Source organism: Protomyctophum bolini (assembly GCF_963924005.1).
Source record: "Protomyctophum bolini genome assembly, chromosome: 15".
Taxonomy (NCBI): domain Eukaryota; kingdom Metazoa; phylum Chordata; class Actinopteri; order Myctophiformes; family Myctophidae; genus Protomyctophum; species Protomyctophum bolini.
This window is the reverse complement of record NC_137876.1, coordinates 36,991,705-37,007,176: the sequence shown is the minus strand read 5'-3', so window position 1 is coordinate 37,007,176 and position 15,472 is coordinate 36,991,705. Positions and strand designations below refer to the sequence as shown.

General features: G+C 42.5%; 1 protein-coding gene across 2 annotated transcripts in view; it reads right to left on the bottom strand.

Moving 5' to 3' along the window:
* Positions 1 to 15,472, bottom strand: part of cdin1 (CDAN1 interacting nuclease 1) — a 67,213-nt gene that overhangs the window by 16,026 nt on the left and 35,715 nt on the right. The window lies entirely within an intron of this gene.

Here is a 15,472-nt window from a genome sequence, read left to right as displayed (position 1 = left end):
GTACTGAAAACTACCTGAATATGCAAGCCCTCCAAATCATAAAAATACCAGCATGCAAAACATGCCATAATTTGCATACATTTTAGATTTTAGATTTCCTTGCTATTTAAATATGCAGTTAGAAATAGTCCGGAGCTGCCTCTTGCGCTGTCACGCTGCACACTCACACTGTCATTGGTCCTGATAGAACTCTCCTGCTTCAAAGGGGGCTTTGCAATGGAGAGGAGAATGAGCAAATATTTGAATTGCAAAAACACATCATCTTCCGAGGGGAGAAAATTCAAGACAACTTTTTAGAGTTAACGGCACCCCAACCCCCAGCATGCTTACCCTCTGTGCACAGAAAGAGAGAGAGAAAAGAAGAAAATAAAGAAAAAAAGGCCAACGTATTCATAGCGTAAGCACTCTCCTCGCTAATTTAGCATATCCAAATTTGTGTAATGGGATGTGACACATTTTAGAGGGGCTTGAGGAGGGGAAAACTATAATTTGAGGAGAGAACCATAAAAATGTTTTAAGCTGCCCTTGTATTTAACAGAAATCCATCGGACAAATCCAGGTTCTCAGACGACCTGACACAGGTTTGATTACAGACTGAAGTGTAATTACTTAAGCTATCTTCTGGAGAGCTGGAGAGAGCTACACGTTATGCTAGGTAGCTATTTCAGCAAAACAAACAGGGGCCATACACTTTCCAGGAATACCTTTCTCCTCGGTGCTCAGCACATTCAGCGCAATGACTTCACGACCGTTTAAACACAATCGCTCTAGTCTAGGAGAATATCTGGCACTTTCCAACTTCTGCAGAAGTTCTGGAAAAAGAGCAATAAATAACCTACATGAATCAATATTATGAATCATAGCGTATTTGAAAGTATGATTTCCCCAATACGATTGCCAGGGAAAATACAACCATTAAGCCAAAAGTTACAAGACTGGCCCAGAAGGCCATGAGCAACATTAACGGCAATAAATACCCATCTTCAGACAACTGAGAAAATATCCCAGCACAGGGGAAAATACTAATCTTTTCTGTTTATGATTGAAAATGTATTTACCACAGGGTTAACAAGTACCTTGATAAATGCTGGGGAAATGTGAATGGCTCTAATATATCCACAGGAAATCTGTGGAACACATGCAGAGTTATGCAGATAAATAATAAACTGTGGAAACAATATTTCTTTTTTTCAATTATGTCTGCCATCAGGGAGATCATGCTGCTCTTTGTATCTGTAGATCATGGATGATTTACAATATATGGCAAACCTTATTCTGTGAGACAAATATGACAACAAATATGGATCCCTATAGTAGAGGGTCCATCAAAACACACTTTGCAGCCACAAGTTTAAATCAAATTTAAACACCACCCTTAAACACATAAGTCAATCCGGTAATCATTGAGCCTTAAACGCTAAATCCATGTCATCTCCAAATACATTATTAGCATTACAGTTCCACAGAATATATCAGGGTGGTTCTCAACCTTTTTTGGATCAGGGCCCACCTGAAAATCTCAAGAGCGTTTTGTTGCCCACCCACCTGACAAGGCTGCCGTGTTAAGAGGTCAGATAGATGGGCCACGCGCATTTTCAGAGCATGTTTATTTTAGTGTTTTGGTTTGGACCACTGGAGATATCACAGTATTCCTATTTATCGGTATCACAATGAAACACATTTTTCAAGGGTTTAATGTGAATTTATATTAATGTTATATTATCATCAACATTTTCAATTATTTGGGGGCCACTTGCAATACTCTCATGGCCCACAGGTTGAGAGCCACTGGAATATCCGCATTGCACCTCCCACCGAGCCCAAACCCTAGGCTGGTTCCTCTGCTTCCCGCGTGCAGCCTGCCTACGTGTAGACAACCTGGAGACAGGTCTGTGCAGAAATCAAACCAGGATGATTGATGGCTTTACTGCACAATGACCTGTGTCACATGGCTCTTGCCCTAAATCAATGCCGGCGATAAGAGCCCTGTGCCTACAATGCTCACCTTGGTATGTTCACCAGTAAGACCTTATCTATGGCAAGAGGAAGTATGAGTAATAACCAAAGACAAGCCACGACAAAACCACTAACCCCACCTTGTCAAACACAATTTACAATGTATATACACCCCCTCTCCTCTGCTGCTGTTAAAATAGTAATTATGAAAGCCAACGAGATATGGGACTAAAGTGTTCGATTCATACTTCGTCGTACGCAGGCCGGTGTCATGCGCTGAAAATAGCCGACCTACTAACCGTAGGTCTGCTTTTTCTGTGTCACCAAAATGACACCGTCGTATGATGAAGTATATCGGGCTTACAATTTGTCTGTTGAAGGGCTTGGCGAGAGTGCTTTGTCACTAGCTTTGGTTCCAAAGCAGGACTCATATTTTGTTAAGCAGTCTTGAGAGATGGACCCTGGACCCTAAACACTGACCTACCTACGCTACTTACAACACACACACAGACAGACACAGACACACACACACACACACACACACACACACACACACACACAACATTTCAGTGGCGTCATGTGGGACAGACTCAGTGTCAGTGATACATGCATGGAGGGGTTGGAGGTTGAAGTTGAGAGGAGGGCCGACAGGAAGGAGAAGCAAACACTTTGGGAAGATTACAGCGTCGAGCATGCTAAGACCTTTCAGTAGTTTTTCATTTGCCTGTGTGTGTGTGTGTGTGTGAGACTGTGTGTGTGTGTGTGTGTCTGCGTGGTTGTGACAGAGAGAGCAAGAGTGAGGGAGCGAGGGAGCCGGAGAGAGGGAGAGTATAAGTTTCCAGGCAGTCGCATCAAAATGGGAAGAGAGACCAAACATGACATCAAACGTTGCAATTAGCTGACCCCTTTCTCCCAGAGTCAACGGTTTGAAAAGCCCCGCTTTAAAAGCCCTGATTAAAATATGTTTGCTTTCTCATTCGAAATGACATTTGACAAGGTTAGTAATATTTCAACTAACTGCAATAACATTCTCGTGGCCGTGATCATTTTTTTCCATCTCTTCGCAGGGGCGCAGGTAACCTCGGAGCGAGTTTCCCATGAACTCAGCGCTGCGATCCGAAAACAAAAACGGCAGAGGGGAAAGCGGAAAAAAAAGAGAAATGAAAAAGAAGGAGAGCGGTTTAAGGTTTTACGCGAGCGTGTTTAGTTTCACCCGGGCAGCTGAAGCTAAATGTTTTGCGATCATTATTCAGAGAATTTATCCCCTTTCTAATTCAAACCACAACGATTACTCAAAACAGAGCCAGTAGTCTTTTCTCTAACCACCAGCTCCGTCCTTAGCGAGGACTCAGGGGGGCTGAGGACTGTCAGCAGCTCAGGGGATAGGGTTCCTCGAGCCGCTAAAACCCCTCATCACCAAATTAGGAGAGGTGTAGTCCCCTGGCCCCTCCGCTGGAAATGTAATCAAGAAACATAGTTTTCAAAATAAGATTTAAGTTAATGATGAGGGACAGCAGATATGTAATAATACTTTCTGGAAGGGATGAACGGCGTCACACCGACCTTTGGTTAGGTCATAATAGAGGCTTTGTTTAGAGTTCATGTCAAGACAGAGTAAAACCAAAAAACAAAAGAGGAACAAAACAAAAAGAACTAGAAAAACAGCGAGTCTGTAAACTTAAATAAACCAAACTCAAAAGTTGCATTAGACAGCGCCTGCAGAACTGGAGCTCTGACAACACACCAGGAAGATAAAACCATGAATAAGGTCTTAGAAAGGGGGAGTCGATTCATGGGATCAGAAATGGACAGGGCCAAACTCCGTCTGAAGTTAATAGTTTTCACATCCATTCTAGTCGGAGGAGAAGCGAATGCGAAGTGTCGGGCCGGACAGTAAGCCAGCCTAGGCTTAGCTGCAGCTGTGCTCAAATTGAAGTGGCACTTTCTATCAGAGGCCTTTCACCAGACAACTCTATTCTGCCCTCTCTCCTCTAACCTTCATGACACACAGACGCCAATAATAAAAAATAAGGGTGGTCATTTAAAACATGCAGCCGTCATTGAAGAGACAGACTCTGGGTTTAACATGGAGTGGGAAGATCCGCGGTGTGAACGTGCCAGCTGATGGAGTTATCCCTCAAAATGAGAAATAGATTACTTTGACATTTCCATGGCCGCCATTCAAAGGGGGAGGGCAGCTCAAAGCCCAAACTCTGGGCAGAGTTTATGTTTCACTTTCACAAAAAAGTCCACCCGTTATCTTGCATCAGTTCAAAAAAAAGAGGATGGGGTATCGTCCGTTTCAACTTCCCGCCTACGATGAAACATTACATCGACGGCGGACAGAGCTGGAATGCAGATCATACTGCTCCACTCTTAACCCCTCAAGCCCTCGTCACAAAGGACTGTTTTACGGTGCTCATCTATGGAACACAAGAAACTAAAAGAAATTAGCTGCTCAATGTTCAAATGCATTACCTGACATGGACTCCGGGGCTCAAGAGCATCATTTATCATAAGAACTTTTAGATTAGTGGCCAAGTGCCTTTTATTCTAATCGTTTATATATACGTGCCACAGCATAGAGAGACAAATGCGTTGACCTGATAGATCTTGTACATTAGCCCCCAGAATTGATGAGTGAAATCAGAAGGTCAGCGCTTGGACGCTGGCTGCTCATGTGTCTTTGATTACACACTCCCACTGAGTACTAGGCAGGCAGAGATGTTTAAGCTATCAGGCAATCAGACCGCCGAGAGACGTGAAACTCAAACCAGAGACAGGAGAGGAGAGGACTGCATGGGAACCAGAAATGGGGAAAGAGGGTCTCCACAAAGCTCTTCAACAAATGCCAGGGTTGGAGAGGAAATACTCACTTGTACTTCTATCTCTGTTTTTCTGGCAGCCGGATATTGCAGTGAAATAAAACTGTAATATAAAGCAATGTTCATAAATGCGAGTGACTCTGTATCTGGTACTTAAAACATGCTGACATATGGTGCATCAATCAAAACAGTCGCTATTGGAGGAAAAATAAATGCAATATGTATTGCACGCTGAGGAAATGGGTATTGTGAAGCTTATCAAAATACAAATAAGGTTTCCCACATTACAACCAACATTTTTAAAGTAAAAAATTCTAAACTAATCTGCTCTTGATGTCAAGCACTATTCATCAGATATGAATGTAAATTTGTGTTTTGGTTTAGTATGTTTTTATTTTCAGCTTTGTTTTCACTGTTATTTACAGATCAAAAAAAAATTAGGCTGCTCACTAATTGCGATTTATTGGGGAACCACTATGAACAAGAAAGAAAACATATGGATTTGACTTTCTCAGGTTGGAGAGTAAAGAGCATATTTCTAAGCCTTTCATCATATTTTCTCCAAGGTCAACACACGCAATACAAGTATATTGTATGGAAACCATTCCATGCAGTAACTGAATTTTGGCATTACAGTGGAAAGGTGTGTGAACACACATCTGTGTGTGTACACAGTATGAATGACATTACGTCTGTTAGCTTGCACCAAATACGTTCCAGATTACCACTGTGAGCACAGTACAGTAAGCCATTCAGCACTTAAACAACTGGCAAAAGATGTCAACTTGTAGAAAGGAGCTCGAAAGCTAAACAGGAAGCTGAAATCATTGGAAAAGAGAGAAAAGTGTGGGCGGGAAAGAGGACAAGGTTACGTGAGGGACAGTGGGCCTATAAAAGGAAGCCTACCGTCTAGGTTATCTATAAGGAACCACTTATCACCAGCGCCCAGCTCCACACTGTGACTGATGGGCCTCCACAGACCGTGAGTAGAACGACACTATCTGGTCCACACAGCACTGCTCTTTAAACACAAGGGCAGAAATATGAAGCATTGTTTTCTCCTGTGCCACTTGGTTAACGCATTGTATGCATACTGTGTGGTCTGTATTCTATTTTTTAACCCATCAACAACAGAGGCCGATTCTACAAATGCCTTCTAAATCACAGTAATTCTCACACTTTCAAGATAAAAAAAAAAGTTAAAACATAGCAGCTTACAGTGTGCAGCACGCTCTGAGCTTGCATGTCTGCTATTTTAGAATAGCCAATGCAAAAATCTAAAATGACACAGATGCTTTTCCGGTTTTAATGGGTTTAATCGTTTCCTTCATTCCAAGAACCACGGCATGCATTGCTAATCAAGTAACCTAAATGCTAAATCATGGTATTAAAATATAAAATAAACTCGGTAACTAATGATTAGCATGATGTGCAAAATCATTGATTGATTTAATATAAGGAGCTCTGAAAATCTTGAGCTCAATTACTGAAATCTGATGCAAAATATACTACGAACAAGAAACACTGAGTAACCTATACCATACACTGACATGTATAGACTGATACTATCTAAAGGGAAACAATACCATGTGTGTTTAATGCCTCAATGGATAGATCAATAAATCACAAGAAAACCCGGGGAAAGGTAATCCTCCCCAAAAAGCTGTTAAACACTTGCTGTGTCATGAAGCCAGCACAACCAGAACTAAAATATGCATTCCTCTTGTCTGCACCGGAGATAAATAAAAAGACTCATTCCCTCTACGCCTAATGCCATTCCTTAAAACCAAAAATGTTTCAGCAATGTTGGTTAATAGAGGAACAAAAGTAATATTCTCTTCTGTTCAATCGAGTATATTTTAGCTGTAGTCAGGTTGTGGCATTGGGTAGGGAGCCGTTTTTTTCTCCCCATTTAATTTCCTGTGACAAACCACAGAGTTCATGGTTCAATTCTTTCTTTATTGCTTGGGAGGAAGAATCATCTGATGATTCCTAGACTCCTTTGTCATCATCCATCGCACAAGGATGTTGCTTTTCAAAAAGGACTGATCGACAAGCTAGCTATCAATTATCTTTGAATAGTAAGTAATATCTTTGGACTATGGAGCTCATCAACAAGGCAGTCCCGTGATACAGCTGTGGGGATGCAGGACACAAAACACAAATGCCAGATTTTTTATAATTACGTATATAGCTTTACATCTACCATGTGCTATGGGGGTTTTTTTTATGCGTGTTTTAAGAAAAGAAAAAAAGATAAGACACTTAAAAATCGCTTTGGCCTTCAATGGCTCCAGTCAGCATGGTCAAAAAAGACCAGACTTGGTACAATAACAACCGCCCTATAATTATCTTCCCATCTTCGGCCATCTCCCTGTAAATTTCTATAGATGTGGACATGTCCGACAGCAATATGTGTGTGTGCACGCGGGGCTGGCGTATACGGTAAGCATCCGTGTGTACACTATTTGTCACAAGGCTATCTTTGTGTCAGGAAAATAACACGCTGCATCTTCCGCAACACTGGGTAAAATGCAGGCCTGAATTCTCCTGTTAGATTGAGTTTTACAAAGAGCCATTCTAATCCAGGCCCACTCCACTCCTCTCCAGGATCTCGCAAAGATGACAAATGCTGCCGACTTCTTCCTGGAATGAAACCCGGAAGGTCAACTAAAAAGAAAGACAGAAAGAAAAGGAACGAAAGGGAGGGAAAGGGAGTACAACTGAGAGAAGGGAAAGGGAAAGAAAAACACACTCTACAAGTCTGATGACATAAATCACGAAAGCTTCCAAAAAAGTGAGTTAGTTAAATAAAAATAACAAAAAATATTTAAATGAATAGATGTTCCACAGCAAAACAGGAATTTGTGGCACAGATAGACATGCCCGTGGCACAGTTTACTTGTGTCTTTCCCTCCCATCTCGGGAGTGCTGAAGGCAAACGGCTAGGCGGGAGGAGGGAGTAAGGAGGGGTATATATCACCAGGGTGCCGCTTTGTGTCCTGCTCGTCGTTTCCACACAGCGGCCGTGTCAAAGCTGCTAGCAGGCTCAAAGTTAAATGACAAATTTGGATAATGCACAGACACAACCCAGCTAAAATAAATAGGTGACATGGGGGCTTAGCCAGAGCTAAATCCCGGGGCTGCTGGAGACCTGAAGTGCACGGATTACACCCCTGATGCCTTAAACAATGTGCCCAAATGTGCATCCTTAAAAGCATGAAATCCGTAGAGCAAGCAGACTTGTCATTCGCCGTTAGTATTTTAAGTTCCTTGTTACACCTCAGTGTGCTGCTGTGACCCAAAAGAAACACTTGCAAAGCCCAAGAGGAACCTCCATTGTGGATATCTATTTTTCTAGCTGCAAAATATTCACCAGGAGGATGTCATAACAAAGGAAACAATAAAAGAGGCCACGTTCCTGCACGGCAGGGGGTATCCACCACATTATAAATAGGAGGAAGACAATGACACAGGCATTGGCACAAAATGCTGATGTCTTTGTTTACAAATTAGTTAGCTGGGTCAAATAAAGCCAGCAACTGGACTTCTTTAAAAATTCTCAACATTTCACTTAAATGTGAAGCAATAAAAATTGTTAATGTGACACGCAGAGAAATCTAATACTTATGCCAATACTTTTAACAAAATACATTCTATTAGCGAATCTATCCAACCCTACTGAAAGAAAGCCACTGGCTTTGAGGACACCACCATGTGCTGAAACCTCTCTCAGTCTGCCCCCTCATGTCTCTTTCTCTTGCCCACATCTCTGATTTTAGGGTGAGGTGCATTGTGGCATGGCACAGGTCTTGAGGGTGTCACATCGCCTCCCCAGAGGTGCCGGTGCCGTCCTTGGGGAAGGCCCTGTAATGTCCAGCCTCATTGGATCAGCAGTAGCCACGGCCTCTGGGCAGCCTCTCTCAGGTGACATCCCCTATCTGCTCTGTCTGCATGATGGCCCCGCTTCTGCCATGGCTTATGTTACCGGGTGCATTCACCCGCTCTACCACATCCGTCCCACATTACATTACCTGTATAGTTGCAAGCATGTAGTACACACATACACATGCATACACTGTAAAATCATGACACATTTTTAAGCCTGAGAGTGTATGTAACCAAATTGACCAGCAATGGTCCATTTGAAATGTAAAATATGTTTATATAAGCAGAGACTGGAGTTTATGAAATAAATGAATAAACATTGTATAGTTTAAAAAAGGTTCTGCACAACTGACCATGCATTTAGATAACTTGTCCTCACATCTCGAGTGTCTAGCCGTAGTATTTCATTCATGTTCAGAGATAAAGGCATTATAAGCTGAACTCAATAAGGCTTGTCTACAAAATAGCAAGTCATTACAGTATTAATTAGTCATTCCTGGTTGTACTGCTTTGGGAAGTTCAACAAAAATGATGGACATATCCATTAAAAAGGAATATATTATGCAATATCTAGCATCAAAGAATTTAATTTGATGTCAAGGCAATCAGATTGAGTATGCCTGAGCCCATAACAGCATTATCATGCAATTTCAGCTGTAAAACCTACAGCATACAGTACCAGAAATAATTGGAAAAAGTTCTCCAAGAACTCAAGATGTCTGATCACGGCTGTGTCAACTAATATAAAACATCATATAAATCAGTTTTTTATCTCGCTGTTAGCCAATATGCCAGAAAGCAGATTAGTAATGTTGTAGTGCAAGTACTTGGATGGAGTTCTGAGAATAACGACTTCCACATTAATTGCCATTTTGCTTCCATGGGGAAAAGTGCAAAAACAAAAGCCTAATATCATTTCTCATAATCTCTGTACAAATGCATTTTGAGTGTGGGAAACCGAAACAGCTTTATTATTAATTATGGGTGGACACATTTTATCTAAAATGCAACATCACATGCAGTTTCAAAATCTCAAAGATGAAACATAACAATGTGTGCAACTGTGCACATGCATCAACAAATTTCCAAGTGGTCAAGCCGGATGATGTATAATGGCAACCCAAAAAGTCTTAACCCCCATTTCATACAGGGGAGAAATGAGCCATACTGTCCCATTATATTGCCATAAATCATTTTTTTGTGGACGGCTGACAGCTTTTTATCAGATCTAACCTTTTCAAGCCTCCATTAGGAGCGCTAACATTTTCAACTCTGACACATTTGCAGTTTACGAATCTCACAGCTGATTAACTTTGGGAAGGGGCAAGCCGGCGACCACGCTCATTTCCACAAAGGCCGTCCATCGTCTCGGCCCAAGAGGAATGGATGGGAGGGGAGGGGAGGGACAGGGTCTGAATCTAATTATTTAACTCCACATTTACCCTTTAATCTGCTGTATTGTGCTGCAAAATGGTTTGCTTTCTGAAAATCTCTCTCTTATCTCGGGGTAAAATGTTCAATGTGATATTGATCTATTATTTGAAATATACATTCCACTGTACACAAGCACTGCAATGAAGGCACCGCCAGGTTCCCTTGTAATCTGACAAACGGGGAGCAGTTCGGTTCAGGGAAGACAATCACCAGGCTCAAAGAAGCTGTCAAGATTTTCTTTTTTTGTGTGAGTTGAACTTTGGTGTGGAAGGAGGATGTGGCACTGGATTGTGTTGATATTCTAACAACGAATTGCCAATCGTTATGTTGCTTTGTTTTTTACAGTGTGTGAAAACACATTTTCTATATGAAAGCAATAAGGATTGATCCATTATTATGAATTGATTAACTGATTCATCTTCCTTCTGCTTCTCCAATATAAATAATACAGATCTCCACTGGCGCACGGGAGCGATTCTAAAAACCACAGACTGACACAGCATACTCACTGAGAGCAGCAGTAATGTCCTGATTCATCATAAACAATAGTGTCAGTGATGTGCCAGGCCCACGACACCTACTTAAATCACAAGTCAAACAGAATTTCGACAAACGCATTAGACTCAAACAATACAAAATATCAAGAAATACAAGCTTTGCCAGAGTAGTCAGTGTATGGATAGGTCCTGAAATCATATGAGGCAAGTGAGACTACTGTATGATTAGACAAATGCAAGACTAGATCATTTACTGCTAGAGGGAGAGTTATAGGGGCACCTTTGCCAACCATAATTGATTTAAGCACGCCATGATCAGGGAGGGGCAGTTAAGGTGGTGCGATGCCAGTGCGCATATTTCATTACATGCTGTGTTTAACCTTACCCACTTCTCCTAAAACACACAAGAGGCTCATTATGTGTTTAATATTCACCAGCAGGTGAATAATTTTTATGCAAGTCTGATAGTTGGGCGAGATGGATAACTCAATTATCTGAACATCCGTCAGAGCAGAGGGCTTCGTCGGCTCTGGAAAACCACCCGCTAAGATTGATGGCTGGGAGACACCAATGGCTGCTGCTCCGCCATCTCATCCAGGCACTGGGCCTGAACATGCCATTTGATTCGGCAGAAGACCGTTTTTCTCTCCCTTTTCTCGGGAGCCTTGTAGGTGAAGCGCCATTACCCCTCACTCCACTGAAGAGGGGTTTATTATGAGGTTAGTGCGTTGGCAAGACTATTGTTTGGATGATAAATGCAGTTGGTGAGGGCTTTGGACGGAAAATTTGTTACGTGGGGGTGGGGTTTTTTCCCTTCTCTTTCTTCTATTCCTCCCAAAGACACATGTCACCATTGCTCACTTCATAGGGCTCGGGGGAAAATGGGGAACAATTAACATGGAGCTACAGGCACAGCATTTTGGTTAGAGGTAAAAAAGTAAAGAGGAAATTCATGAAAATAAGCAAATAACTTCTAATGTCAGTCAGGGGCAATGAAGTAATTACAGCTGATATGCCATTTCAAGGTCAGTCAGAGGAGAGACAAAAAGGTTGAAAGTGAAGTGATGAAGTCTGTTTTTACCGAATAGACAAACATACAAGCCGTTGCACCTCTAAAGTCCATGAAATGATACCGCTAATACGAGAAGGGCTGTCATGTGACATGTCACCTCATCCTTCTCTCCCTCCTTCACTCCCGAGTACTAACTGGGTTTATATCTTTGCGGGCAAACAATTCCTTGACCAACAATTCATCGACTTCCATATTCCGCATACACATGCACTCCTACGTACAAGCATGTGCAATCAGAAACGTACATACAGTACATGCGCCCGCACACACACAGCTACTAAGGAGGCATCTCCATCTACAATACATTAAGTATAACAAAAAGAGAAAGAGGGTCCACATTTTGAAATGTCAGCAAGTAAATGTCAATTAAAAATTACAAGGGTGCTGCTGGAAAAGGTGGGGTCTGAAGGGATTGACATTTCTTTTGACATGACAGCGTTTATCTGACCGAGCCGCCGGCTGACATGATGGGATCTACGTCGTCAGTTCCTTAACACACATGGACAAGGCCGCTGTGCTGAATATCAATGAAAGATACCCATAGGCACAAATCTTGGGCTCAGTCCGAAATGTCCAAGCAGTCCGTTTGTATCCTGATATCTTCATTCGATCCAATGCCATTGTTATCTCTCTAAGAGCAGGAAGACGGACAGACACATGGCATTTTCCTTAAATCCAATACAGGGAAGCGCATGGACTTGCAGGGAGGCATGTGGCGTTCTGGTTGTCGTGCTGCCTGTGGTACTAATCATGCGACCTAATGGGAATAAAAGATTCCCTCTTAAAAAGGACTCGTATATCATGTCATGTTTGACTGACTGAGGCAGATCTCATTCAAGTGTTTTCTCATTAAAACGCTAGCAACGTCTCTCATGGTCTAGGAATGTCCTGGAGCCGAGGCCAAAGCCCTTTTTTGTCCTGGTCAACAATTTTCTTACAGACCTTTAATGAGGCCAGCTTAAGAAGACAACCATCAAAGATGGACCATTCTCAGAGAGTCACACCTCAGTGATTCTGAGTTCCGGGGGTCGCTAGCATGATCAAATGCTACACAGATTTTCCTTCTGCACACAACAGGGCTTTTCCAAATAAAACTACATTAGACAGAGGGAATAAAACACACTGTTGATTATGACCTTGGCATCGTCCCCTGTTCATTTTAACTGCACATTGTTATTGGATGAATCATCCACCCTGGAAATCAGATGTTTGGTTTGATGGCAGCTGCAGAGTGAACAAGGAAGTAATTTCTCCATAAACTTGCTCAGCATTTCTCTAATTGAGGAATCACTATTGCTGTTCATCTACTTAATTTCGTTTTTAACAAACTTTCTACTGATGGCCAAGTAATCCAACTGTTAAATAATCTCCTAGAAGCACTTTTCAGTGCTACTTACAAAGCAACAACATCCCTTTACAAAGCTTCTTGTTTATCGTCTTTGTCGGGTGGAAACTGCATACATCTAAAACTGTTACTTTTCAGGATTCAGATTCAAAAGCTAGCTTGCGGATCTTGTTTTTAAAGATATCTTTGTAGCTCAGTCTTTTATTTTTTTATAGAGGGACAGGAAACAAGGGGAGACGGTGAGATACGCACCAAAGACCGTCAGGCCACCTATGAGCCCAGGCGCCCGGACCACAAGGCCAGTGGTCCGGGCCGATTGTGTGGCTGTTGCAAGAAGGTAAACTGCATATATTAGCTGCATGACTTCATGTCCAACTCAATATGGCCTACCGTATATAATTCCTAGGCGCTGGTTCAGCATTTGCTCACTTGCACACGTGTGCAAGTCCCATAGGAGAATCCAAACAATATCTGCATTCTGACCAGATCGGCACAGGTGCTTGTCTCTTGCACAGGGATGGTTACAGTATCTCTTGCACCACAATCATACAAAACCAATACATATACTGGGGGGGCTGTGGCTCAGGAGGTAGAGCAGGTCGACCAATGATCCGTAGGTCGGTGGTTGAAATCCTGGCTCCTCCTGTCTACATGTCAAAATGTCCTTGGGCAAGACACTGAACCCTACATTGCCTCCAATGACTCGGTCAGTGCTAGCTTGCCAGCATTGGTGTGTGAACGTGGGAAGTGAGGACACTGGGGTCGACCGTTTGCCGCTTCACCTCCGAATGTATGAATGAATGAACCATTGTAATGGGCTTGAAAAGCACTTGCAAAATGCTATAAAATGCAATTCATTATTATTATTACTGTATGTGTGCAGCTAGATAGATTAGATAGATAAATAGATAACACAGATAGACATGTCAGAGAGAGAATGTGTGTGTGTGAGAGAGAGAGAGAGAGAGAGAGAGAGAGAGAGAGAGAGAGTATAATTATCTGCCTGACAGACTGTGCCTTCTCTCTGGACACAGCGCCTGGTGTCTGGAACCTCCCAGCACTCTAGTCCAGAGACCAATGTCACAATGTGTGTCAGCCGGCCGACATTGCTCAGGGGGGTCGGGCGGGACCAAGGCCAGTAGAGGCCGTCTGGGTGACATTTGAGCTCAATGTTTCTGGAAGTCCTAGCCTAGTCAAGGCAGAGTGAGAGGGAGACAGGGAAGGATGGAGAGGCTACAGATGAATGCCCTTTCCCTCCCAGGTCCTCTCTGTGTGTGTGTGTGTGTGTGTTCGTTCGTGTTCCATGGCCTGACACAAACCAAGAGTCACTAAAGTCGTTGAGGTCTCCATGACATCCAGTACTGTGGCACGAGCAGCGACTGACCGCTCAAACAATAGTCCTAAGTTGACATGGAACATACGAGAGAATTCCAAGCTAAGGACTAGTGAATCAATCGAAAAAGACTAGTGAATCAATCAAAAAGTATGTCGGGAAAGCATTTTTATGGGGTGCTACTTTTAACTTGCAAGAAAATAAAATGAAAGCACACGCGTGTGAAGTGAGAGGCGCTCTTATTGTACATCATCATCGCCGACATCTTACTGACAGTTGAGAGTTGAAAGCCTTTGCGTTTACACTATGACGTAAAAAAAATGTAATGTTTGTGTAGGACTAAAAGATGGACAAAGGAGGGGCTAGCACCCCTCAAAAAATATGACTATTTATACCCCTTCAAACTTCACACCATTATTACCCTGGAAATGCTGCTGTACTTTAAAAATGATGAAACATTTGTTTTCACTTTGGGGAAAACATGGCTTCCCTGTGACAAGAATGCATATACAGTATGCCAGGATATTTCTCACTCTCTTTACATTCTCTCAGGAGACTATGACATGGCTGCGTATATTGTGTAATGATGTGTTTTACTGCACACACACACACACACACACACACACACACACACACACACACACACACACACACACACACACACACACACACCTCTGTTCCCTCACTGTGGGACCACGAAGGCCCGTTCCTGTCAAAAGGTTCTCATGACAACAAATGCCAAGGATTAATCACCCGTTTTCCCTGCTTCCCTTCACAAACAATGCGTGTACTCTAGAAAACAATCCTGCTCAGACAGGCCATTCAGACAGCAAGGGACTCCAGTGACCATAGTTGACTGGGGCTCCACACAGTGTGGAAAATGTTCGTCGACTACCTTTTTACACGGATAAAAAATAAATAAAAAATAAGCTATGATGACTAACACTCTGACTAAATATATTGACGGTTTCATCAACAAATAAAACTAGACTAAAATGTTAGGGAGGGACTAGTGGAGAAGAGATATAGAACTAAAAGAGAAGTCATTTTATATGGACACACTGCAGTGCAGTGTTGGGGTGGAGAGGAGGTAGGACACACTGCAGTGCAGTGTTGGGGTGG